General features: G+C 38.0%; 1 long non-coding RNA gene across 1 annotated transcript; it reads left to right on the top strand.

The window, feature by feature from the left end:
- Window positions 1-18213: 18213 nt before the first annotated feature.
- LOC139686284 (uncharacterized) lies at window positions 18214-20062 on the top strand. The gene is made up of 3 exons (XR_011700359.1): window positions 18214-18284; window positions 18898-19099; window positions 20009-20062. It is a non-coding gene; the product is annotated as an uncharacterized lncRNA (long non-coding RNA).
- The last annotated feature ends 4041 nt before the right edge of the window (window positions 20063-24103 follow it).

Below are 24103 nucleotides of genomic sequence, written 5' to 3'. Positions count from 1 at the left end.
TTTGGCAATGGTACATATTTCAAGGCCCCAGCTCTTCCTAGAAAATGCCCATACTTGTAGATAAGAAACAATGCAGGAGAGCATGAGGTAGGCTCCACCTTTACTCATCAAACCAAAATTGTAGGCTGATGAATGTAATTTCTATTTTTTCCTCAATGTTTGAGTTACGTAGTGAGTAATGGTTAAATTGGTTACCAAACATATTTCAATTCAATTATAACAATGGAATATTTTTTTTTGATTAGGAAATGAGTCACTTTCTTCTTGGATGCCCTGCATAGTGAGGGGTCTGAAATTCATAAATTGCACAGCATGGAATCCAAAGAAGTTTCCTAGGAGAGTACACAGACAAATAGACTGGATTAAATTTGGCATCCCATATGAAGTACCAGTTTTTTACTTTTTCCCTTCATCAGAAGTGTCACCAACCAAATATTGTGACTCAAATAGCATCATCTTAGGGGTGAGCACCTGGAGCCTCTGAGTGGTCCCAGAAGTATCCAACCCAACAAACAAAAGATAACAATTGTGGAAAGAAACATATTTATTTTTCAACATAATCTCCTTTCACCTCTATACACTTTTCGCAGCAATGTTCAATAAGTTTTATACCCATTTTATAATGAGAACTGTCTAGATCCTCAAAATAGCCATTAAGTGCCGACATTAAGTTTTAACGGTTTGAGATCATATATAAATATATATTGTCGATCAACTGATTGACAGAGCACAACAGTATTGCATTATTCTCTCGTCCAATTGGGAGAAATTCACCAAGCTCGAAAATAGGGCGTCATCGTGAGAAGAGCCTTCGAATATTCAGAATATTTCGAGAAATAGAAGCGTGACAATATCCTTTTATCAGGGAGAAGGATCCGCAGAAAGCATCTTGTGTTCATATAATGGGAAGAGTTCACCCAAGCCGTACTCTTTTAAATGGGCAAAGGATGGGTGGGGGAAATTGGAGAAAATACAAGCAGTAAATCGATAAAAATTATAAAATTAAATAATTAACTGAAAATAAGACCAACAATAAATATAGTAAAAAACTGAAAATAATTGAAATATTTAAATACCGCAAACGGTTAGAACAATGAAATGGAGGACTGCAAATAAATCACGTACTATCTAGCTTGGATATATTATACAGCCATGATCTATGCTCAGTCTTCAAATTTTTTATGTGAAAATTGGGAGGAAGGGAGGTAAGGACTAGGTCAAGGATGTTAAAGTCTACGGGGTTTGGGGAGAAGTCGGTAGACGATGCCGGAGCCAGTATGGCAAAGTTGGCTGAAATTTGGAGACGGCGTATGTGTGTGCCCTAGCGCTGGCATGACATGCACTGTGGGGCCTAGGGGTTGCCGGTAGGGTTCAACGCTCGTGTGCAGGTGGAGGAGATAGGACTTTTGCCGAAAATCCTCGTGTCTGGAAGGATCTTGGAGACGGACCTCGAACAATGGCAGTTCATTTGAAGGAATAGCTGGGAGTTCAGCTTCAGGGTTTACGGAGCGTATCGCATTCCTCTACGCCTGTTCAATGAGGGAAGGTCGGGTGGTCTTTAGATGGACGACTTAGTCCGCCGGAAAGCCGATGCCCGCTAGGGCTTCGTTGATGCTTTCTACTGGATTGTTAGACGGGAGGCCCCCAAGTACAAAGTAGCGTTTTTTATCGCACTTGAGGTGGTTAGTGTAATGCTCCCAACCCTTAGTTCTGAGAAGGGAGGTGACGGCACGAAAATCAGAAACCGTTTCGCAGTTTACTTTGACTTCATTGCGCACTATGGTGGCCACATGGGGGAGGACACAAGCCGAACGCAGGGATTTTTATTTTTCCTGCCGATTTCGGATATCCTTCAAGTATATCGGAGGAAGTTTAGGTCGAGGTTGAGAGTCAGAGGTCTATCCTAAACTCATGCCTTTCCCTCTGCTACTTCCCCGCCGCCTGGAAAAAGCAAAAATCATACTTATATCCAAACCCGGTAATGATCCCAATGACCCCGGCTATCACAGACCAATCAGTCTCCTCCCCTCTATGGAAAAAGTCATAAAACGTATCATCCATTATCGGCTCGAAGAGGAACTCACCGCCCAAAATATCCTGCGGCCGGAACAAACAGACTTCAGGAGAAAAACTTATAATACTCACCAAATACTCCGACTTGTCGAACAAATAACGTACGGGTTCAACATCAAAAAACATGCACAAGTCGCCTCCCTGGAAATTAAACGGGCCTTTGATTGCGTCTGGAAAGAAGGACTCGTGCACAAACTCTCCCAGACCCATATTTCCTTCTCGCTAATAAAAATTATAGGGTCATTCCTCTCGAAAAGAACCTTCTTTGTCTTCGTAAATTGAAACAACTCCAAAGCGAGAAAAATCCTTGCTGGCATCCCCCAAGGTGCTGTTCTATCCCCAACCCATTTCAAATGAATTTAAACGATTTCCCATCCCATCATAAAACCCAATCATAACTCTACGCCGACGATACCGCCATTGCATCCCATTGTGGCGGCGCAAGGAGAGCAGACGGAACGCACGGCGGAATTTATTTGTTCCAAGTTCCGGAAAGTACCACCAGGGGGACACGGCGTCGGTACGACGGAAAAAGGTGGACGTCGGGCGAGAGAGCAGTCTGCCGCGAATGAAGAAGCAAGCAGTACGATCGCCCTCTGTACATCCGTTTCGTTAATAAACCCGTTGAGTTTAACGCTCGAGTGTTGATTTTTTCTAACGTCCACTAGCGTAGAAGGATACCCCTTCACCATTATTTCTTCCCCGACACTGAAGAAGACAACGTCCAAGAACACCTTCAGTTGTTGGAGGAGTGGATGGACACCATCAACAAGGCAAATGGCGAAAAAAAGGAAATAAAGTTCTGATTATTACAATATACACCGATATCGAGATCTATCAACCAAATCAAGTGCCTTTTGGATTTGCACCATTCGCTAGACTTAAGCCACCAGAGAAGATTCAGGGCTGAAGACCAAATTTGGGACAGCATCAAGTAACTGAAGACGGACAATGAGAAAATTATTAAGAATATTCGACGTGTTGACGTCAAGGTAATTTAACTGCTTAGGACAATAGTAAATTCTTGTATTAAGTGGGATACCAGTGGCAGAAAAATTATCTCCTTATCTTGATCAACTTTTAAAATAACTAATTTCCTTATATAACTTGAAATTACATACCCAAACGTCCACAGTATACATAACGACCACCATTGCCCAACTATGTTAGAACAGAAGCACCAGTAATGACTCATCGGCTTATATTGTTGATAACACGAAAGCTACGTAACAGTTCACGATTGATTAACTCCAAGCTACGGATTACACGAAACAATAAAATGGAAAAGGGCGCAATGCTGCAGGCATGAGAGTCACTTGAAATAGCAAGTATTATGAAAATATGGCGAACCGAGGACATCTCTGAAATGAAAAAGATAGGATTCCAGGCCAGAACCAATACATACAATATGTGTTATGAGGGATTGTAATCACCGAATCCAGAATTTTGACATGTGCTCTCAAATTTGTATGAGGAGTGTTTCAATAAAGTCAACAACCTGACATAAACTACAGTCTTCCATCTTCGGTTTTTCATGTGTAGAGGATATGTATTAATGGGTAAGAATAATTATCAGCATCCTAAGAATATTACACTGCCAGCATTCCTAAGTAGGATACTTGTACCGTACGAATACTGAACCTCACACCTCCAGAAGAGAACTCTTCACACAGCACGAAACTGCAGTAACGATGCAAGGTGATACCTACTCACAAAAAAACCCGAGCACTCCAAGGGGACTAGCTTTCCGTCGGGTAGGACGAGAAAATGTTGACCTTATTGCGTCCGCCGGGCAGCTACTTCGCACTATTGACCTCAATGGAAAAGGACTGCAACTATCAATCACTAGTGTAACAGTGCAATGTAGTAGGATTGATAGTAACTTTGAAGATTAATTAAAATATTAAAAGGCTTTCAGAAAATTACATTTAAAAATCATGTACAATTTATTGGATAGGTTTAAATGGATTTTTTTTACCAACCGCTGAACTCTTTTGGCTTTTATTCTATTTCGAGTTCCATTATTTCAGTGTCTATACTCTTCCATCCTCTCCCTATTATTCTCTTCTGCTGTCATCCCCCACCATTAGTCCCGCGTGGTGTAACCTACCCAGTTTGACTTAATCTTCCTTATATGCCCTCACTATTCATGGCACTTTCCATTTCTTATCACCATTGGATCATTTACAAATCTTTCCTACGCGATAACAGACGTATTTCAAATTTCTTTCAAACCAATCCATTCATGCGTTAGATCGCTTTTTAAGAACTTATGCAAATGTATAAAAATGATCAATTCAAGAAGTATCCAACAGTATTTTAAAATAAATGCTCGTTATTCGAATTTTTTTATCGAATTCGATTCGTACTGGGTAATTTCCACCCCAGCATGCTTTTGTTAGCATTTTATCGTTTGGGTCATTTTCTGAAACTATTCCTCCGTCTCAAACTGCCATTTCATCCACTTATCTGAGGGTATTATATCTCCCCTCCCCAACAAAAATCCACCGAAGAAATTTATCCAAAGACAACTGTATCAATTTTGACCGAGATCCATGCAACCCTAGTAAAAGGGGGGATGGGCAACTCGTATCCTACTTATGACTATTACCTTAATATTCTATTGTTAATTCTATTTTTTCTCCATGGTATTCCCCAAGTCACAGCTACGGTGTGCGAAAGGGTATTCTGACACAGATAATAACATTCAACAATAAAAATGAATTATTTCTTAACCTTCTCCTTACTAATCTTATCTATTATGAAAATGGCCGAAAGAAAAGTTTTGTTTCGTTATTAAATTTAAGAGAAATGGAAATTTGACTTCCTCTCAAGTTTAAAAAGAGTTGAAGCAATGTAATTCTTTCTCTGTCCTCTCTATTATCTCTATCACCAGCGTATCTGAAGAATTGCATTTGCCGATGGAATATTTTTTTATTTTTCTGTTTCCTTTCAATATGATGCAGGATCATGGTGCAAAATCTCTTGAGATTCCTCATTCAAATGACTACCGCATTAATTTCAATCTAGATTGAGCTTATCTGTTTCATCTTGTCCACCTCATTTGAGGTGACTTGATCTCAAAATTAAATATCTAACACTGGCTTTTCAGAGTAATTATGAGGGGCTGAAATCTTGGATATCTACCGTTCTTGCCGATTGAATTCTCAATTTTTTTTGTCTTGGCTCTATTATTGTTCACGAACCACACTCACATTGGGAATATAGATTTGGCCAACTTTTCTATTAGAAAAATGTAGTGTATTAGCACATTAGAATTAGATAATGCTTTAATCTGATTATCGGAGGTCGTTCGGATAAAAAAAATGTATATGTATATGCGAACACTATTTTGTCCGTTTTGCATTTTGTTAATGCTCTCATAATAAAATCCAATACTTTAAATGCTATCGTCACTATGCATCTCACATGCATTCCCCATTGAACATCTGCATTTCCTTGGACCCACTCCTAAGATGATGCTGTTAAAGGGGCATTCTAATCGGTGTGCTGGAACTTCTGCTACAGAGAAAATCTTCTTTTTAATAAAAAAGTTACGTACATGCACTTCTTAGGCATACGAAAATTCATTGAGTTTATTCATTCTTTTCATTAATAATTATCTAATAAAAAGCTCCTCTTCATTTGATATTAAGCAATTCAGACACCTTAATACGTACGATATCCAAGGAGGAAGTCATTAATTTCCTATCCGAGAAACCAGTCTTTCATTTGTTCCACTTAAAATAAAATGTGTTTTGACCCATTGAACCATTGCATATCTAGCATAAGCATAAAAGGAAAATTCCAAGAAACTACGGGAGATGCAAAAACAGTAACTTTTAACGGAGACGTCCGCTAAATGTGCATTGCAGTACAAAAATTTCGGAGCATAAAAATCATAAAATCTCGTAGTGCAAGGGGTAGCTTAACTGACTAAAGCACATCTAAGGATCCGGGTTTGAATCCCGGTCAATGCTTTCTATACTCTGAAATAGTTGCATAATAAAATAAATAGTAAAAAATACAGCGGTCAATTTGGTTTCAGGGCAAGCTATAGATATTGTCCTGCAGTGCGTTTCAAAAACAGCTACATGTATGAGCATCAGGTGTTTTCCCGGCTTCACATGTTTTTTTCCTGGATAGATCTGGGGCCTAGCAAATAGCACCATTTCAGCTATCAACCAAATTTAAAACTGGGCTAATCTGGCCAGTAGACAAATCTTGTACCCTTTGGACTACCCCATTGCGTTCGCAAAAGACCGAGGCTCTTCGTGTCAGGCGAAACCATTTGCCGGGAATGCGTCAGACGATCGAGGCACTATCGTCTTCGTCAGAGCCCTCCGCCACTGGCTAAAAAGAAAGTGTTCTTTCATCAAGGCAATATTCCAGCTCACAAATCCGTAATTGCAATGGCCAAAATTCATGAATTAAAGTTTTAATTGCTACCTTATGGACCCTATTCGCTAGATTTAGTCCCATTGGATTATTTTCTCTCCGCAAATTTTAAAATTGGCTCGGTGTTCAAAGATTTTCCAACCGCGAAGAAGTGATGTCGGCAGTTAATACCTATTTTGAGGAGCAAGAAAGTTCTTATTATAAAAAGATTATCACACATATTGAATACCGCAGGGAAAGAGGCGCGTATAGAGCAATGAGGCGTTTTTATTTTTATCCAAAATTCTTGTGTTTTCTTTGCTTGGTAGACTATTCCTAGGTTTATCTTCGTACTAGCTTGCGACAAAAGATGTCAAGCATGTGATCCCCCTTGCCATGCACCCTTTCGGTGGTTTAAAGAGTACCATGAATCAATGTATGGTTGCTTGGGTTCCCATCTCCGTCCTTCGCAAACCGTTACATAACTGCCCTGTTGCTAACGATGTAAGCAATCGTCGGTGAGCCCGCGTCAAGACAGTGGACAAGGTTGGACGTTCCGCTCTCTTCAGTCGTTCGGGTGTGCAACTCCACGTCGTGACAGAAAAGGCGGCATTAAAAAAATATATTTTGAAGATTATCAAGAGAATAATTTATAAGTTTTCCTCTCGTCGTGGTCACTCTTTCAAGCAGAGAAAATGAAGCTATGTAGCTGAAATACTTCCGGTCCAAATACTTGCAATAAATACCAACCATTTGGCAATGACTTTCTACTGCGTCCGTACCATATAACTTTCTGTGAAGACCTTTTACAGAATCTTTATGATATGGACGTAGTATAGCTAAATCATAGATTCCTAGTCTAATTTTATTATTTTTCAAATGCAATGAAGTGAAAACGTCATTTTTCATCCAATGTTTTTATGCGTGCTTGTTTCTTATGTTAATTCATACCGTTTTAATACGGGTCCATGGTCCCGAGATTAGTCTTGATCCTGAAATGTTGCATTTTCAAATGGCATTTGATCGATTAATAATCGCTGAAGAGGTGAATTTCAGTCCGTCTGGGTGAAATATACTTATTTCTGCCGAATTAGAAGTGTTTAACCCCGAATTGATGAATTAACTCAACTTAGAACTTAGGGCTTAAGACTAAAGGACCATTGTAGAAGGTTGGAGAATGACGCGAAATGAATATGTTTTCTCTCATTGTTGGTTTCCATGGTTTTCATAAGAATTTTCGGAACACTAACGACGGGAAGAGTGAGTGAGGTGTTTATGTATTTGTTTTTTGCCTACAACTTAAATACTTCAAAGGCCATCTATCTCAATACTAACGTAGGGAAGAGCTTTCGAAGTGTTTATATAATTGGTATTTACCAACAGCTTACATATTTCAAGGCCATCTTCAAAGTCCATATTCGTCTCAGTCGAATATAAAAGTGAACAAGTAGGGTAAGTTTGTCAAAACGTACTCATTTTAAATAAGGTTCACTGCTATAGTTATATCGATCAGCTTTGCTATTAATCATTCCAGAGTTATTTTGTATAATTGATAAATGATAGTAGTAATTTCTTTCAAAGGGCAAAGATAAGCACCTATTATTAAATCTTACGTTATTACGATAAATCGTCCCAGTAATAGCTAGAAATAAAAGAAATGAGCTAAAGAAAATAACCTAGGTACTATCCAAGTTGGTTAATTTTAAGATAAATGAAAATTCTCTCTGTCATATAAGAGAGGTAGAAGTACATCTTTCCAATTTTTATTTTTGCAAGCTCCGAATGCTAACATCAGATTGATTTATGGATTCCATTCAGCAAGTTCCATGGTTAAACAACACTCCCATGTTGACTCTGGGAATTCAGGAACCTATTTTGAACAAATGCAAGTGCCATCCCATAGAGAGATCTCTACTGTTTCGGTGTAGAACTCTACGGTTGCCATAAAAGTATAAGTTGACATTTAAGGAATATAACGAGGAAGGAATTTATCAAATTCTAGAGTTCAAAACTTTCGCTTTTATTATCAGGATCAAAATTTATGGTTTGCATCACTACCAATGAATGTCTTCCTCATTGCCGCTTCAATTTATTATTACTGCCTCCTTGAGAGTTCTGCTAAGCTTACTTTAAGTTAACTCCTTATTTGGTTTGCAATTTCAATATCTTCGTTAATTTCATTCGCGAAGGCCGACTCCCAATAGACTTTAAGCCCGTTTTTCATCTTCCGATGTATCTCTGCAGTATGGCCTATAATTAAATATGCAAAATGTAAACAAATTGAAAAAAATTCATATTCCAAAATATCTCTAAATGAAAAAATGATCTATGTCTCTAGTAAGGAATATTATATTCATGGTTATTTTACGATGAATTTTAAAAAATAAGAACAAAATAATAGTACGTATGATCAGTTACATTTCGTTCTGCAAGGTACAACCGACCCAGCGTCCAACCACGATGTTCTTTCCTGCCCTCAGATCGGTCGTGATGACGGGACAATTTTCTTCTGAAGACGAACATGAGAACTTATTAAACAATAAGACATGTAGCATATTAATGAATTACTATGCGGCAACGAAAATTAAATTATAATTTAGGTCAAAAATGACAATCCATGGTATTTTCCGTGCATACTGTATTACGACTTTCTTCGCGCGACCACTCAGGCCCTTCAGTCCAGGAACGGGGGCACCGGTTTGATACCTTCGATGATATGAGCAGTTTCATCGGAAACCGAAAGGAGGCCCTGAGCACGCGGCGTTAAACTTTCACAAATAACGTAGGGAATGGATTTCTTCCCTGGGCGAGAAATGCACCTCATGGCGATTAAAATTAAAACTGTGAATGCGTCCATTAAACCGTGAAATACTACCAGCCAAACAGAGGTAGAGGAGGCAAATATGGTGGGTGGGGGGAGAGAGGGAGTAGGGGCGCGGTGGTCCTCCTTCGTTGCTGTTACTGGGCGACCTGAAATGAAATTCCGCGATTGAATGGGGCAAGTGTGGGTGGGAGTCAAATGGGCTTATCTCGGGATGAGAAAAGGGGCGGGCCTTCAATTACCCTCGTCTAACTGTTACTACCTCACCCATTTGAATGCATCCTTTGAATATTAATTCCCTCGTATCCTAAACTGTGTCTCTTATTTTATGCTGGCTTACGCTAAAGTGAAACTTTCCTCAGTTTTATGGCTTACTGAAACCCTGTTTTGCATTTACATGATTCGATAAAGGGGATAAAAGATATTGAGGATGCATTTTGTGCCTAGGGTATTATTTTGAGTTCGACAAAGGAGGGCAATATATGTTTTGTATTCACGAAGTGTGGCACCCGCGCAGATGAAATGATAGAACTAAAAATTGGAAGAGTCCTGAGGAAAGGAAAGAGACATGCCTTTCGTTTAAAATACGAGTAAAAAGACCTTGAGCGGTTCAGTGGCTTCATCTTAAGGAGAACTTCAGATTAACTCGGACAACTTGAAAAAGAATTTATTAAAATAAATGAAAAAAAACGAACGAAAATCATAATTTGCGGAAAAGTACACACAGTGTAATTAGTATGGATAAACTAAGTATGTTTAATAGGTTATACAACCAATAGCATAATGTTAACAATCGAGAAAAGCCCAATCCCTAGGTTATAACCAATAAAGGCAATGCATTCTAAAGTACACATGAGCAGTACCAGAAAATGAGCCGATCGACTTTAAATAACCAAATGAGAACGTGAAATTAATAAGGTAAGATCGAAGGAGTGAAATGCAAGAACGATTTTTATGATAGTGAAAAATAAATTATTGTGTAGTAGACATCATGTATGGGTTATAATGCAGTAATAACTATTTTGCGGGGGGATGAGTGACAAATGAGGAAATTCGCTTCTTTAGGGACAAATGGATGATTTGGCAGCGGTGGTATCTCAGGGAATATTGAAATACGGGCGTAAAAATAATACCGGTGCCGGAATTCCTTACTTCAAATAACGATAGACACCCTGGTACCAGTAAGTGGGCTTACTTTCATGAAATAACACCGATGTGTACGATACATAATTACGACCAGGAAAGTGACCGCCTCCTTCCATTAAAACACTTAACGGAGTCCAATCATTATACAAGGTCAAGGGTGTACTGCATTGATTGAGAGAAGAGCGTGCGAAGGTCTCTCTTTGAAAAATCATAACAAGCTGATGTTTCCGTCTATCTCCCGTCCTCGTCTTCTCGGGTGAATGCATGCATCCTTCCATTCTCGGAATGTCAAGCCAATTCAATTGCCTCTTTTCTTGGGACTTTATTCTCAGTTGTTTCCCTCCCTTCTTCTGCGGCAAAGGCACTTTCTTAGCTTGACAATTTTCCAAGTATATCATCCCGCGCGCATCACTCAGAAAACTGATATGGGTATAATTACAAACGTCAAGGCACTTCCAAACACCATGTTTAGGATATTTTATGGTTTTATTTCTTTCAAGTTCATTGAAATAACAAGAGGCCAGATTGTGCTTTAAGCAACTCACCTTTGTGCTCTAAGTACTGTGCGCTATGGATTTCTTCCCCCCTCATGAAACACAAATTACCCAATGTACTTCTCGCATTAAAAACATAGATAACACCAGGGACGAAAAACAAGCAAGCATTAACATGCACGAGAGCATACGAACGCACCCATGAGAAAACAGTTTTAATTAAGGTGTTCGCAGTCACCAAAAGAGCATTTATTCAGGTCCCGTTGAACACATTTCAGGCTGGCAAGGGAAAATTACGTCTTTCAGGAAATTCTACTGCGCCCAAGTTTCCTTAAAATCGTGTCGGTAAAATGGCGACATTTACCCGTTTACAACTCAAACTATGTGCTAAGAGCGAGAGAATTTTGACCTGCTTCGTTCAATGTTAAGTGTCCGTTTAGTCACTCCCACGAATTTCAGCTGGAAGGGTCTCTACGGTCCTGCTCTTGTTATTCGAAGGAACGTCTGTCAAGCAGTGCTTTGTTAATATTTTCGCCTTTTCCCCGGATTAACCGTAACAATATTATCCGATATAATGTTAAATTTAACAGTGGTCGGTGTGAATGCAAATCGTAGACGGGCAGTGATTGAAAGCTGGCATGGGACGATGTCATATTATTACTTGGAGACGATTGGTTCGATCATGGAAAAGAGTGATATTTAAACATAAAGTGCCCTTCAAAATATCAGTCTATATTCAATCAAAATATTTCATAACATCCACATTGCGACGATGGGCCCCGCCAAGAGGCAGTTCCGAATTCCATGTGATTGTGTTTTAAACCGAGGTGGATCGCCTTATTGTAATGTGCATGATCTCTGCAAAATATTAAACAACCGAGATGATTTCAAGAGGAAATAATAATAATGCTTCTTCTTAGGAGAGAGGACAGTAAGCATTATTGCCGGTAGAAGTGAAGGATGGACCGCGAAACTAATATGTAATCCGATATTTCTCGGGTACGTGTCTTTGTGCAATTACGCCCCTTCGCCGTGTCGTAATCAACGTCCTGAGATTGCATGTGCAAATGGTTATCTATTTCCCTTTGCGCCATCTTGTGGTAATAGTTCATACTAGGGTTGTTACTTAAAATACTAAAAAAATGAAAATGAATTAAAAAAATAATAATTAAGGAAGAGAAAATTGTTTTAAAATTACATTACCAACATTTAAAAGGAAATTGTTATGTATATTTATTTTACTTTAAATACTCTAACTTAACGGACCATTTTCAAATTTCAAGCATGACGTCATCCAACGGTTTTGGCCCCCTGCTATTCCTTCGATTAACTAATCCGTTCAGTTGGTCATGTGTCGTCGTGCTGGACGGAGGTGAGTGATTACTTGTCTGATATTCGCGCCTTTTTTCATTATTATTGGTTGTTTCATGTAATAACTCGTGCTTGTGAAAAATGGTGCATTTCGTTGGGTTCGAGGTAATTATTTAATTATTACTGTGACAGAGATAGATATGTCAATTCCCTCGTAATTATGGAACACAAGTGTCGACTGATTTTCCGTGCGATTGCTATGAACTTATCAGTTCGATGTTTACCAGCGGGAAGTGTAATTACATCATAATTTACAATGAAACGGGAAATAGAGCCATTCCGATTGATTTCAAAATATAATTAATTCCGAGAAGACGGAGAGATCGTGGCACGCGATTAAATGAGTCGTTACGAATTTCCTTCACTGAGATTGTGGATTTCTTCTTTTGACGCCAGGGAACAAAAATCTGTCTATTTTTTACTCCTAAATTCACTTTAACCAAGTATTTTATGGCATTCAGTCATCTGCAGTTGGCCCGCTGCATTTGCGCTTCTTCCACTCGAGATTGTTGAAAGTCGGTACTGTTTTCCATAGATGTACTTGTCACATCTCATTGCATTATGCTTCCATACTCATTCAAAGGTTATTCCAAATTATTAATTAATTTTTAAAAGAACTGGAATCCAATTCGTGTGTAAGTCTGTCGAAAGAAAGCGGTGCAGATTCAAATTAATTGAGCGTACGCGTTCCAAGAGAAAAGTCAAGGTTTTTAAGGTCTAAGAGGTGCGCCCTATTTCACTATGAGTCTCTCTCTCTGCCTCAGGCCGGGGTTCAAATAACTCTAAGGGAAAATTGCTCAATTAGTATCGTCGAATTCCATGTTTCGAACACTCGTAGCTTCACTTTAAGCGATTAATTTTAGGCAAACGACACATTACGAAATTTCCTCCTCTATACCCTTTAATTTAAAATTATTTTAATTGAAAACGTAACTGGATATAGTTTTTATTGCAAAAAACCAGGTTTAACGTTCAACGTAAAAATGAGAGGTTCAGCATTTTTTTGAAATAAAATTATATTATCAAAATGGTCAACTTTGTCACGCGCATTCTGGAGTGTTTTTATTTTATCTAACTTTTTAAAATCTTTTTCAGGGTCTGTGTATGTGTGTGTGGATGAAGATTTCATGGATTGACACTGCTGTGTGTGCGAGTGCGAGAGGGAAATATCTGGAAGTGAAGGAATGCAATAAGGTTCCCTAGGTAATGGAACTTCGGAGAATCCTGCGAATAGGAATAATTGTAAGTTGAGACATTTTTGTATTATCTTAAAATATTTTATTTGTGAATATATTTTCAATGCATACAATGATCGGTGTTAAAGACGTCCACGTCGGATTGACCTCTGCCATGGAAGGCCATATTTAAGCTTCCCTCTCTTCCTCGCCCAATCTTTACTCTCCCCCTACCTAATACATCTCCCAGAAATTTTTCTTCCTTAAAGTGATTCCTTGAAATGATTGTCGTCAAATTTGTTTGGCGCATTAGAGTCGGTTTTTGCAGTTTTTCGGCTTTCCTGATAAGTTTTGAATTCCGTTTTGGTTTCGGAATCTGATATAAGCGTCTAATTTTGTAAATACACATTATAAAATCCTTTTGTAATCTCAGGTTTAAAAGAATAGGTAATTAATTGTTTCTTTGCTGTCTTGTTCAATTGTATGAGAGTAAATTGTTTTTTTGAAACTTTTTCTTACGGCTGTGAACAGTTTGTCTATAATTCAACCATCACATCTTTTTACTTCGGCTTTAAGATTCGTGTTCTAATTCTGTGACGAATGGAGAAACGTATTAATATACATTTATGGAAATCACTTTTCCTCTTTTCCTAAAGGAAATAATTGAAAAAGGCCGGACATTCGTTTTTCAATTCCTGGAATAAAACATTGGCGATGAAGGAATCCCTCATCGCTGTACCGTAAGTTGACACTTTTTTGTTGACCTTGAAGTATGTTGAGCCACTGCGCATTTTTGCGAGGGTGATGTATTCCTCGATAACGACATGAGTCAGCTGCTTGATTCCTACCCAATCGACTAAGTAATCCAGAGCGATGGAAATACGGACGCTATGGAATAGTTTCTCAAAGTCGAAGGGTGAAGTAATCTCATAATGAGGGTGATTTACGTGTTGAAAATTAACAAGGAAAATTCAATGGTTTTTGATGCCAGATGTATCTGTGGATCCACCTGCGAACATATACTACCTTGATCAAAAAGTTCCCGGAATTTATTCAGAAAATTAAAAATACAAGTTTATTCATCTAAATCTATATTGTCCCCTTCAAAGTAATCCCCATCGACTGCAACACACTTATGCCAGCGCTTGATCCAATCCTCGAAACATTTTTTATATTCGGTTTTCGGTATGTCCATCAGTGCTTCCTGCGATTTTTCCATTACTTCCTCTCGGCTGCTAAAACACGTTCCCCGTAATGGTTTTTTAACTCGATTGAACAGAAAGAAGTCACAGGGAGCCAAATCAGGTGAATTCGGTGGCTGTTGGATGGTATTTGTTGCATTTTTCGTCAAAAAATTACGAATAATGATAGCACTGTGCGACGGTGCGTTATCATGGTGCAAAATCCACGAGTTTTCTGCCCACATTTCTGGTCTCTTTCGGCGAATTGCTTCACGCAAACGTCTCATAACGCCCAAATAATACTCTTTGTTTACTGTCTGGCCTTCTGGCAAAAATTCATGATGCACTACACCGTTGTAATCCATGAAAACCGTCAGCATTGCCTTCTTTTTTGACTGAAAACGACGTGGTTTTTTTGGTCTCGGCTCATTTGGTGAACGCCATTCACTTGCCTGATGTCTGGATTGCGTGTCGTACTCATAAACCCACGTCTCGTCTCCAGTAATGATCCTTTTGATGAATGTGGGATCGGATTCAGCCTCGCAAATCATGTCTTTTGCGACGTCAACACGGTCTCTTTTTTGCATGAAATTGAGGTACTTTGCTGCTACACGACGGAAACCCAAATCATTAACCACAATGTCTTGGGCGGATCCATAGGCAATGTTCAAGTCCTCCACTATTTATCTGATGGTTATTGACCAACATTTCTTTTACTTTATCAATGTTTTCACCGACTTTCGATGTCGATGGTCTGCCACTGCGTTCATCATCTTCGATTGACTCACGACCACTTCTGAACCGCTCGTGCCACTGGTAAACGACCGTTTTTTTTAGAGAATCGTTGCCGAAACACTTTTCCAACATTTCCAACGTCCGTGCGCCACTAAATCCGTTTTTTACGCAAAATTTAATACAAGTTCGTTGTTGCAAATTTAAATCCATTTCTGCAATTGTAAAAAATCGCCAACACACACAGAGATAGATGTACTCTTGGCTACGTAACTTTTGCAAATGTCAAGTTATGACACTAAGATTTAAAGGGAATATCAACAACAGATGCACCAACTTAACAAAAAAAAACAGAACTCAAATCGGAACGATGGGAGCGCCACACGGTGGTTATTCCGGGAACTTTTGTATCAAGGTAGTATATACTCTGTATCGAGCCACTGCGAGAAATTGAACTTTTGGGAGTTCCACAGTTTAATAATAAATAACGCGTGGAACGTTTGGGATTTCGATGTTTAAACTTAAGCCCGTATTCGTGTCATAAGTTTGGTGCGTCGATCGAGTTTGTTTTTGACGCCAATGATTGATGGCGGCGTTGTGGTCAATGATAAGCCGAAGTTTGTAATCTGATTTGTCCAGCATTTTTCTTGTTTGTAGTGTGACTTATTCCCGTTAGGGGTCTTTAAATTTAAGTTTGCATTTTTATTTTTTGCCTTCATGTCCTTAATCAAATGGACCTTTTTTTTAAATATTGAAAAAGCTTGGGCCCATATTCAATAGGATCATCCACAATGATGCATACTTTGCAATCTCAAATTCTGACGCCTTGTTATAAATGAGGTTCAATTGTTTCACCTAACCCTGCCATTGAGCTGCCTCGTCGTGTTACGCCGAAAGGCTTCTCATAATATCAATTACTTGCTGGGCTGTCCACCTATTTACTTGCATGAGTGTCTCATCCATGAGAGGCCGTGAGTGAGGGCCAAGCCTAAGTGTTCAATCAAGCCTACCCTTTTTTTTTCGTTATACGTCACGCAGAGGGCATTCGTGAGGGAACTACTCCTATTCCTAAAATTTTTCGCTACGAACGTTTTGGGTTTTTTTCCCCTAAAGCTTTTACTAGTTTTGGGCTCAATTTGACATTTTTACACAATGAATTTAAATTAAGCACTCATATTGCACCTCATATTTACCATACAATTAAGATCCCTCAATCCATATCTAAGATGAAGAATATCAGTTTTTTACGGCATCCATCAAACATCATCTACATGTCACTTACAATTGTATAGTATGATATAGGGCAACAGATTGGGAGACGCAACGTACCTGATAGTTTCATTTTCTTTTCGATCGCCAAAACTGCTAACTTAACTATTTAAGGTCTCTTCAAAAGTGCTCACTTTGTGGATATTTACAACTCGGACATATAACGGCTAACCTCCTATTTTTATGGTAAAATTTTAAATTAATCTCTGAAAATAATCGAATGCTACTTCGAAACGGAGAAGATATGAGCATTGTATAGTATTTTGCAATTTTTGATTGGATCAGAAACCTGTAAAATCAATAAAACTATAAACTTAAAAAAATTTTTCCTGATATGTTGCAGGACGAAAAAAATGGATTCTAATGAGAAAAAAAGGACACAAGAAAAACTAATTGAAATAACCAATGGAGTTCAAACGCCACATAACAGGATGCGTTCTGTGCTAGCATGTGTACCTATGAGCAACGGACTTGCCATTTTAGAAGAATGGCAAAGATGCATTCCATTGCAATGCATTGTTGTGGAATTGATGAGTGAAAGGCCAATTAAGGTATAACGGTGATAACACTGCTTTCATCTAAAAGGAATAAAAAGATGAACGGTAAAGAAAAGTATTTAAGCAATGTTAAAAAAGCAAAGTGCTTTTAATATAGAAATCCACGGATCCGTGGGATAAAGGGTCAAAAAGGTATACCAATAAAGGTACAAAAAATTCACCCTTAAAAAAAACAGTGCACTGTTAACAAAATGCCCAATGGTAACAAAAACATTGATCAATGAAAAATGGTATTTTAGGGTATAGAATAGCCATGATTAGGAAACGGTTTATTTTGCTTATTGTATGTGCTACTTTTTATGTTTGTATGCCATAATCCGCTCTCTTAAAGGTATCAAGACATCCGAAGAAGAAAGAAGACAAGAAACACCACGAATACATAGGCGGGGAAATGTAAAATTTAGATTTGGCCCATTAGGGACGGAATTAATCTCGATTAAGGTTAGGCGTATTTCCGCGTTTAGAATTAAATTTATTGTTTTTGTCGATCCGAATAATCGGTTCTTCATCCTCTATCGCGTGGATTGGTTTGCGACATTTGGTCGTCCTGCCAATTCCGTGACGGTTGATGGAGTTTTGATCTTTGGAATCACTGACACTAAGTGTATATTTTGTATAAACTAATCCGTTCTCTTACAGACTAAGAAGACATGGACCAACTTGGAGGTCTCATGAAGAAAGAAGAAAATAAAAGGACGCATTGATGTGGAGCATGGATACCAACTAATCAAGAATGCTTCTGCGTCAAGAAGAGCACTAGTGATAGGTTTAGATTTGGACCATTAGGGTCGGAATGAATCTCGATTAAAGTTAGGCATATTTCCGAGTTTAGAATTAAATTTATTGTGTTTGTGGCTCCGAATGATGGGTTTTCCTTCCTCTATCACTTGGATTGGCTTGCGACATTTGGTCTTGCAGCCAATTCCGTAATGGTTGACGGAGTTTTGATCTTTGGAACCTCTTGCACAAAGTGTATATTTTGTTTGAAGTAATCCGTTCTCTTACAGACGAAGATAATATGGACCAACTTGGACGTCTTATGAAGAAAGAAGAAAATAGGAGTCATCACTTTCATCTCGCTTTCAAATGTAAGTATTTTTTTCTTGTTATACTTTTTCCAACGTTAATTTCATGATAAATTTTGCAGTTAACTAGTTCAATTTTTACAATTTGCTATGTATGTTTCCATTGCGAAAGCCTTTGCTAACATGCTGTTCATATGTCTCTTCTTATATTGAAAGTACACTCGTTGAATTGGCATTTCGTTTGTCTTGTTAAGAAGTAACACATGAATCACATATTAATTCCGTGGAATAGTTTAGATTCGCTTATTTTTATATCTTAAAAATATGAATAAGTCCTAGTATACAAAAGTTTTTTTTGGTGTCAACAATATGTGTCTTAGTTCAAAAATTTTCCATCTTTTATAACTTGATTTTGGCACTCAAGGTCACCAGCATGGACCATTAGGGATTTAAATAGTTTATGATTTAGATTAATGGTATCACCATAATTTTTTGTTCATACCTGTTACGTTCGTGTGTTTGGCTCTAAGGGAACGATTGTTTCTCTTCCGCCACGTTTTGTTAGGGTTCGAAGTTCTATCGTTATTAAAATGCTGTTGCGTTTGAGCGAGTTTAGTTCGAAGGAACCGCTTATATTCAATACATTTCTAGTATTTTCCTTTTTCCTTAATTACAGTCTGCCATATATGGAGCAACAAAGTCTACGGTATAAGATATAAGGGACCAAGACCACAGTGTAATTGAGAGTGGACCTTATCAAAAGCAGCGAAGCATGAATAGGTGTAGTAATTATGCAATTGCGGTCGATGGTCGTCAGCCAGCAATACGTCGAATGAGGAAAGAAGAAACGAGGGACTCGCTTAATCACGTTACAGTATGTGAGTATATAGACAATATTTTGCCGTCCCTAGATGCAGGATTTTCCTGATTATATTTTAGCATCTTTTATTTAATATTGATATAAGGAAAGCTTTTTCTATTATTTTATTCATATACAGGTACGTCTTGTTTAGGTTGAAAAATAATCGTATAATATATATTTTACTATGCTAAGTCCACTTTTTAGAGCTCAGACGCATGGTTACCTCGTTAACGTATTCTTACGAAATATATTTCCCCATTTTAAAGTACTGGACATTTACTTTTTAATTGAGGCTGAATTTTTCTGAAATCAAGAGGAATTTAGATATTAATTATTTCGATCTTCTTCAATTTAATTTTATTAAACATTCAGATTCTCAGAAAGAGAGAAAATAAGAAAATGTCTTCCTTCCTTCTACGTCTAAATGTAAAAATGTTGGTTTGGTCAAATGATTTCCAAACGCCATAATGGACACTGGGCAAGCAGGGCAACAAACATTGCGTGCGTTCATGTTCTCACATCCTAATGAAGCACTGGGAATTTTTCTGATTTATGTTGTTTTTTTATGCCTAGGCTTATCGGAATTATCAGAATAAAGGAAATACACCATTTGACTTTTTCCACGTTTCTTTGTTTTCAACTGTCAGGGAGCTTTCTCTATTTTCATTGTTTATGATGAAGAATATCATAATTTTGAAATATTTCCGTAATAATATTTCCAACAGAATATCATGTGTTATGCATAAATATGTCAAATTCTATGAAATGAAGAATGAATTGGTGCAAAATATATTTCAAATATAGATATCTAACCTTTAGGCCTCAAAGTGATTCATGTGAAAACTCATGTGTGACCTTCCATGTGCAAAAAGATATCATTTGGCAATATGACTCGATAGTAACTGTAGTTATGACGTCATTTTAGGAGGGGCGCACCGACGATACGCACAGAGGCCTCCATGGATGGGGTGAAGAGGAGACTAAGAAGATTTTGTATTCACTTTTTTATCTTGTAAATTTCATTTTATACGCGTTTCATGTGTAAAATATTCGATGTATTTTGTTTGTAAATATGCCCACTACCATTCAATTATGTTAGAACACACGCACCAATAATGAATCATCGGCTTATATTGTTGATAACACGGAACCTACGTGAAATTTCACAATGGATTAACTCCAAGCTACGGATTACACGAAACAATAAATTGTTACCTCATTACGTCCGTTGGGGAGCTATTTCGCACTATTGACCTCAGTGGAAAAGGACAACAAGTATCAATCACTGGTCAAACAGTGCAATGTATTAGGATTGATATTAACTATGAGAATTAATTAAAATAATTTAGGGCTTTCAGAAAAGTACATTAAAAAACCTTCTACGTTTTTTGAAAAAGTTTCAGTGGACTTTTTTATACCAATCGCTCTTTTGGCTTTTATTTTATTTTGAGTTCCATTATTTCAGTGTCATTACTCTTTCATCCTCTCCCCATTATTCTCTTATGTTGACATCCCCTACCATTATTCCCGCGTGGTGTAATCTACCCAGTTTGACTTAATCTTCCTTATATGCCCTCACTGTTCATGGCTCTTTCCATTTCTTCTCAACGTTGGTTCATTTACAAACCATTCCTACCCGATGACAAATTTCATTTCAAATTTCTTCCAAACCAAACCATTCATGCGTAAGATCGCTTAAATTATGCAAATGTATAAAAATGATCAATTCAAGAAGTATCCAACAGTATTTTAAAATAAATCCTCGTTATTAGAATTTTTTTTCGAATTTGGTTCGTATTAGGTAATCTTTACCCTAAAATGCTTTTGTAAGTAATTTATCGTTTGGATCATTTTCTGAATATATTCCTCCGTCTAAAACGGCCTTTTCATCTACTTATGGGAGGGCATTCAGTCTCCCCTCCCCAACGAAAATCAATCGAAATATATCCAAAGACATCTGTATCAATTTTTACCGAAATCCGTGCATCCCCGGAAAAAGGGGGGATGGGCAACTCGTATCCTACTTATGACTATTACCTTAATTGTCTATTGTTTATTCTATTTTTTCTCCATGGTATTCAGAGAGCCACAGCTGCGGTGGGTGACAGGGTATTATTACGCAGATAATAACATTTAACAATAAGAATGAATTATTTCTTAACCTTCTCCTTACTAATCTTATCTATCATGAATATGGCCAAAAGAAAAGTTTTGTTTCGTAATTAATTTTAAAAGAATTGGATGTTTGACTTCCCCTCAATTTTAAAAAGAGTTGAAGCAATGTGATTCTTTCTCCGTCATCTCTATTATCCCTTTCACCAGCGTACCTGAAGAAGTTAAGCTTGTATTTGCCAATGGAATATTTTTTATTTTTCTGTTTCCTTTCAATATGATGCAGGATCGTGGTGCAAAATCTCTTGAGATTCCTAATTCAAATGACTATCGCATTAATGTCCATCTAGATTGAGCTTATCTGTAAAAGAATGTTACTCAAAATTAAATATTTAACACTGGCTGTTCAGAGTAAATATGAAAATTTGGATATCTACTCTTCCTGCCGATTGAATTCTCAATATTCTTTATCTTGGCTCTTTTATTGTTCACCCACCACACTCACCTTGGTCAATAAGAGATGTGGCCAACTATTCTATGACAAATATGTAATATATTAGCACATGAGAATTCGATAATGCTTTAATCTTATTGTCGGAAATCGTTCGGATAAAAAAAATGAATACATATATATATATATATATATATATATATATATATATATGCGAACACTATTATGTCCGTTTCGCATTTTTTAATACTCTCATAATAAAATCCAATATTATAAATGATATCGTCACTATGCATCACACATGCATTCCCCATTGATCATCTGATGTTCCTTGGACCCTCTCCAAAGATGAAGCTGTTAAAGGGGCATTCTAATCGGTGTGCTGGAACTTCTGCTACAGAGAAAATCTTCTTTTTAATAAAAATGTTACGTACATGTCCTTCTTACGAAAATTCATTGAGTTCATTCATTCTTTTCATTAATAATTTCCTAATAAAAAGCTCCTCTGTATTTGATATTGTGCAATTCATTTAATTCAGACACCTTAGTACGTACGATATCCAAGGAGGAAGACCTTCATTTCCTATCCGAGAAACCAGTCTTTCATCTGTTATACTTGGAATAAAATGTGTTATGAACCATTTAACCATTGAATATCTTGCTTAAACATAAAATGTGCATTGCAGTGCAAAAATTTCGGAGCATAAAAATCGTACCTTCTCGTAGTGCAATGGGACCCATCGGTGGCTTAATTGACTGAAGCACATCTAAGGATCCGGCTTTGAATCCCGGCCAATGATTTATATTCTCTGAAAGAGTTGCATATTAAAATAAATAGTAAAAATTACAGTGGTCAATTTGGTTTAAGGGCAAGCTATTTATATTGTCCTGCAGTGCGTTTTAAAAACAACTACAAGTATGAGAATCAGGTGCTTTCCCAGCTTATCATGTTGTTTCCTAGAGAGATCTGGGGCCTAGAAAATAGCACCATTTCAGCTATCAACACTATCAACTAAATTTAAAACTGGGCTAATCTGGCCAGTAGACAAATCTTTTACCCTTGGGACTACTCCATTGCGTTCGAAAAAGACGGAGGCTCTTCGTGTCAGGCGAAACATTTTGCCGGGAATACGTCAGACGAGCGGGGCACTGCAGTGTTCGTCAGATCCCTCCGCCACTGGCTAAAAAGAAAGTCGTCTTTCATCAAGACAATATTCCGGTTCACAAATCCGTAATTGCAATGGCAAAAATTCATGATATATAGTTTCAATTGCTACCTTATGCACCCTATTCGCCAGGTTTAGCCCCCTTGGATTATTGTCTCTCCGCAAAATTAAAAAAAAAATGGCTCGGTGTTCAAAGATTTTCCGACCTTGAAGAAGTGATGCCGGCAGTTAATAGCTATTTTGAGGAGCAAGAAAGTTACATAACAAAAAGGTTATCTCACACATTGAAAACCGCTGGGAAATGCGAATAGAGCTGAAAGTATGTTATTGTTAAAATAAAATACATTTTTATCCGAAATTCTTGTGTTTTCATTGCTAGGTAGACCACTCGTTACTGGCTTGCGACAAAGAAGTCAAGCATATGATCCCCCCTGCCCTGCTCCCTTTCGATGGTCTAAAAGGTACCATGAATCAATATATGGTTGCCTGGGTTCCCATCTCTGTCCTTCGCAAACCGTTACATAACTGCCATGTTGCTAACGATGTAAGCAATCGTCGGTGAGCCCGCTTCAAAACTGTGGAAAGGTTGGACTTTCCAGTCTCTTCAGTCGTTCGGGTGTGCAGCTCCACTACTTGATAGGAAAGGCGGCATTAAAAAATATAAGAGGGTCATCCGGAAAGTAGTACCCGTTCGTGCCGCATGAAGTGCTGACGACGCGAGTAGCCGCTGGACGAGGTCAGATAGCTTCAGTGGCTTGTCTGCCTTCTCTGAGCCAAGTTGCGTGACGCTAGCATTGCCTGTGTTGTTTCTGTGATTGTTTACAATGTTTAAAAAAATTGAGAACGCCGCCAGTTGTGAAGTGAGGGCAGTGATTAAATTCCTCAATGCAAGAAACGTTCGCCCATGTGATATTCATCGCCAATTAAAGGAGGTGTATGGAGACAATGTAATGGACGAGTCGTCTGTTCGGCGGTGGTGTCGCAACTTCAACATGGGGAGGGGGAACACACACGACGATGAGCGTTCGGTGAGACCGTCTGTCATTACAGACCAACTGGTGAGCTCAGTTGACGAATTCGTGAGGAACGATCGGCGCGTCACAATTGATGACATCTGTGAGCATTTTCCCAATGTTTCTCGAACAATTGTTCATGAAATTGTTAAACACCATCTGCATTATGCAAAAATTTGTGCAAGATGGGTCCCTCGCGTATCTCAATGAGCTGGCGGCGAAGGACTATGCAGCAGGAATACAGAAACTTGTCACACGTTATGACAAATGCCTTAATT

This window comes from Hetaerina americana, unplaced genomic scaffold, assembly GCF_022747635.1.
Source record: "Hetaerina americana unplaced genomic scaffold, ioHetAmer1.1.p SCAF_14, whole genome shotgun sequence".
Taxonomy (NCBI): Eukaryota; Metazoa; Arthropoda; class Insecta; order Odonata; family Calopterygidae; genus Hetaerina; species Hetaerina americana.
The sequence above is the reverse complement of the archived record's forward strand: the minus strand, read 5'-3'. Positions and strand labels throughout refer to the sequence as shown.